This window comes from Pinus tabuliformis, chromosome Q (assembly GCF_031772625.1).
Source record: "Pinus tabuliformis cultivar Carrire ecotype Pingquan chromosome Q, CPIR1, whole genome shotgun sequence".
Classification (NCBI taxonomy): Eukaryota; Viridiplantae; Streptophyta; class Pinopsida; order Pinales; family Pinaceae; genus Pinus; species Pinus tabuliformis.
This window is the reverse complement of record NC_142296.1, coordinates 659,245,736-659,249,823: the sequence shown is the minus strand read 5'-3', so window position 1 is coordinate 659,249,823 and position 4,088 is coordinate 659,245,736. Positions and strand designations below refer to the sequence as shown.

The window sequence follows — 4,088 nt, the reverse complement described above, 5'->3', positions numbered from 1 at the left end:
TTCCCCCACGTGGTGCTACTTTCAAGCTCCTCAGGAAGCTATTGTTCTGCTCCCACGAATTCCTCCTTGTGTTGTTCTAACTATTTTCTTCCTTGTGCTAAGTTCATGTGCTCTCTTTTGTTTGCCTCTACTTGTTGCCTCTTTCTTCAACCCCCTCTCTCACCATTCCATTGTGGTTGTAGGTGGTTGGGGTGTGTTGTTAGGTCGTTTTCCTCTAATTGCAACTTTGTGTGGTCATGGGTGAGTTGTCACGCCAACGCCCCATACCACTATGTTATGTCATGGGTGAGCTATCATACTAGCTCCCCATACAACTATGTTAACATGGGTGAGTTGTCATGCCAACTCTCCATACCACTATGTTATCACTCCTGCTAACGCTATTCCATTTCATTAATTTGTTGTCCCTTTTTACTTGTGGGCTTGCCCAAGAGGAGTGTGGGCTCTTCCTCTAACTCATTAGAGTAAATGTTTACAATATTTTTAAGAGGGGAATTTGCCAAAGGGGTTGTCACAATTCATTAATTTGTTGTCCCTTTTTATTTGTGGACTTGCCCAAGAGGAGTGTGGGCCCTTCCTCTAACTCATTAGAGTACTTGTTTACAATATTTTTAAGAGGGGATTTTGCCAAAGGGGTTGTCACAATTCTAGAGCGACAACATGTCAAGTTATGAGACTTGAACTTGGGTGGGGAGGATAATAACTATTCTACCCAACCACCCAAGCTAACATCAATTGATTAAAAAAAAGTTGGGAATTGGGTACTGCTTTGGGAGGAACATCAGTGTCTCTCTCACCCTAAAGGCAAGAGAGAAGTTATTATACTAAGACAACCTTCACTATAGACTTACTTGGGAGGATAGCAACTATTCTACCCAACCACCCAAGCTAAACTCAATTGACGATATACACATATATATATATATATAAATTTAATAAAACTATTATATAATTATAAAAAATCTTTAAAATTTAAAATTAAAATAAAAGATATTTTAAATTTTATATAAAACTGATTTAAGTATCTTATTTTAACTTTCTTTTTTATGATTTAAATAAAAGAGTTATAATTTCATTAAAATAGTATATCGTTTTTTAAATTTAACAGTAATAAACCAAAAAGTAAGAATAATAAAACTACTCCATTATTTATGGAGCTAGCACATAAAAGAATCTTCCAAACTTTTCATTAATCAGTCCGATTCCACCTGGTCCGCACCCAACTAAAAACCTTTCTCGCCCCCCTTCCCCCACGGTTACGATTTCCATTGCTATTTAAAGCCCTCTTCTCCTCTCCTCTCCTCACCGATTTAACGCTGAAAATCCTCTGAAAGCTCCGACATCTCGAATCTCCGTTTCCCTCTCTGCAATTGTTCGCAGAAATCTGTGGCAATTGGAACAATTTTCGGTCATTGTTTGTGCGATTCGTAGAAAATTGTAGCAATTGGAGGGAAAGCGGCAGATAAGAGTCAAAAGAGATGGCAGTGAGTCAGAGTCTGTTCAAAATTGCGGCTGCAGTTACCGCCATTGGAGCTTTCTACACTCATCGCCATCCATCAACAAAAGCGGGAACAGATCATGTAAGTATAGATCAGTGTGAATAAATACTGTTTAATAATTTTGGGGTATATCCGGTTGCTGTCACAAATTCTTGGGGTCGTTTTTTAACTTGGTGCTTCGGTTTTGAGGTTCGTAGAATAATATTTATAGTCGGCAGGGCGACGAAGCAAAAAGGGAGCGGATGGCAGCAAGGTTTGCCCCTCAGTTTGACGGCCTGCACTGCTTCGAGACGCTGGTCAGGGATTGATAGCACTGAATTTTACGAATTTCCTCTCTTGCTATACATCCTGGACAAGTTCTCCCCTTTTTTCTTTTTTTTCTCCTCTGTTCTCTGGTTTTGCCTCTCCCAAATCTGGTGAGAGGTTGGGTGCTTCCGTGTAACTTCAACTTTTGAAAGATTTGCTTCTCTAAGGCAAAGGGTAATCTTAATTTCGAGGTTGGAAAGAATTATATTTGATTTATAAATTGTTAATATAATATATTTTAGAGGTAGTTTTCAGAGGTTATGTTTAGTAATTTTTTGGGCTTTTCGGTACTGGAATCTCGGGGAAAAATTTAAGGTGAAATCTTGATTTGTGTTATTTAAATTGAATTTTTCATTGTATATATGGATTTAGCACCATGAAAACTCTTAGGGCACTTCGATTGTGCACGAGTTATTCATCAAAATTGTGAATTCCATAATTTTTACTGGATTTAAAAAAAAATTAAACAAGAAAAATTTCCAAAAAATCACACTAAAAACAACTTATATATTTTATATAATTTATTCCTGAGGATATAATTTATATTCATACTTCGAGAGTTAATCCTATTAGGAATAAGAATTTTATAAAGTTAATAAGAGTGGTTCAGTAACAAAGTAAGGAATTTGCCTATATTAAATTTATTTATATAATTTTATAGTGAGAGAATTTGCAGATATTGAATTTTCAGAGTTCGAAGACATTGATTTTAAATTTAATCACAGAAAGAATAAGAATTTTATAAAGTTAATAAAAGTGGTTTAGTAAGGAAAAATTTCCCTTTTATATTAAACTGTAAAATAAATCATCTCTCAATTTAGTTAATAATAATATATTAATATTATTAATATTATAAAATTTTAAATTAATGCTAAAGTGATAAATTAATATGTTGTTGGTAATGTCCTATAGTTGTGCAAGACCATTTCATATTACTTTAACGACAAAATCGTTTTGGTTCGCTTGAGAAGACAATTCAAAAGACATCGAATCGGATCAATTTACATATTTTATATGTGTTCCCATTGTGAGGTCCATCATCGGAATTTTATTATTGATTACGTTATTTACATTTTGTTTTCATGAGTTTATATATATATATATATAAAAGTTTTGAAAGAGTTATTATTTTATCGTAAGTTTTTTTTCAGAGAGAAAAAAATCAATATAGTTTTATATTAAGAGTATATAAAGGTCATCATTACATAATTAAAAGTTGGATAAGGCATAGAAGTGCCCAGGATCACTTTCAGAGATAGGATGCAAATAAGAAATTAAGGCGAAAAAGGCCTATCAGTCTTTGCAAAAATAGATGACAGATTAAACAGTTCCCAAAACAAAAAACTCGAATACCAGATACTATAGATGATCAAAACCAGATATACCAGGACTGTCAGCAGAGACATTCCAGCTTCTGTCAGAACAGAACCATGAAACTGATGCATGCAAAAATCCTATAAAGAGAGAAGGGGCGGAAAATTCCCAGCCTTGGGAATTTGCGGATCCAAAAAGCATGAAACTGGCGATCTGGGAGCCAAGATCACTAACATGAGCAAAAGACCATGGCATCATGTAGAAGACATGTTCAGCAAGGAGACTTCCTGATGATAGAAATCATGACAAGCCAATATGCGTTGAAGAATAGCTTGAAGAGGTTCCTTAGAGCTTTGGAAAATATGAGCATTCCTCCAGTTCCACATGAACCAGCATGAAATGATGAACAACGATATCCAAGATGTTGACTGTCTGCTCCACCATTTAAAGCCCTCCTGAACAGAAGAAAATAGATTGTAAGGGAAACCAAAATGTAAAGACAATACATACCAGATATGAAGGGACGAGGGGCACTGAAAAAACATATGCAGGTTTGATTCCCCGTCATTGTGGCACATGGAGCATCTACTCGGACCCTGCCAGCTTCTCTTCTGAAGTATCTCCCATGTGAGGTTTTTGTTTTCAAAAAGCAGCCAGGAGAAGATGATCATCTTTAGCGGGCATGCAGCTTTCCAAAAGCAGGGAGGGAAGATCAGGGGAGGACTTCCAATACTCGCGGAGATCATATCAGCATAAATGTGCCTTACAGACACATGGTTCTTGAGAGACCATAGCAAACGATCCTTTGTTATATAAGTTTTGAAAGAGTTATTATTTTATTGTTTGATTGATTTATTTGATAATATAGTTTTTTGAAAAATTATAATCTTTCATTATTTAAAAAGTATTTTTGAATATATAAATATATTTAACATCTTGAAAAAGTTTTACGTCAATTTGTGATATTAT

At 35.1% G+C, this 4,088-nt stretch overlaps 1 long non-coding RNA gene across 2 annotated transcripts; it reads left to right on the top strand.

Moving 5' to 3' along the window:
- The first annotated feature begins 1,204 nt into the window (after nucleotides 1–1,204).
- On the top strand, nucleotides 1,205–2,039 carry LOC149221251 (uncharacterized). 2 transcript variants are annotated; one of them, XR_016248833.1, is made up of 2 exons: nucleotides 1,205–1,580; nucleotides 1,718–2,039. It is a non-coding gene; the product is annotated as an uncharacterized LOC149221251 (long non-coding RNA). The 2 variants fall into 2 exon arrangements; XR_016248832.1 differs by having other exon boundaries at nucleotides 1,225–1,580; nucleotides 1,697–2,032.
- Nucleotides 2,040–4,088: the final 2,049 nt, after the last annotated feature.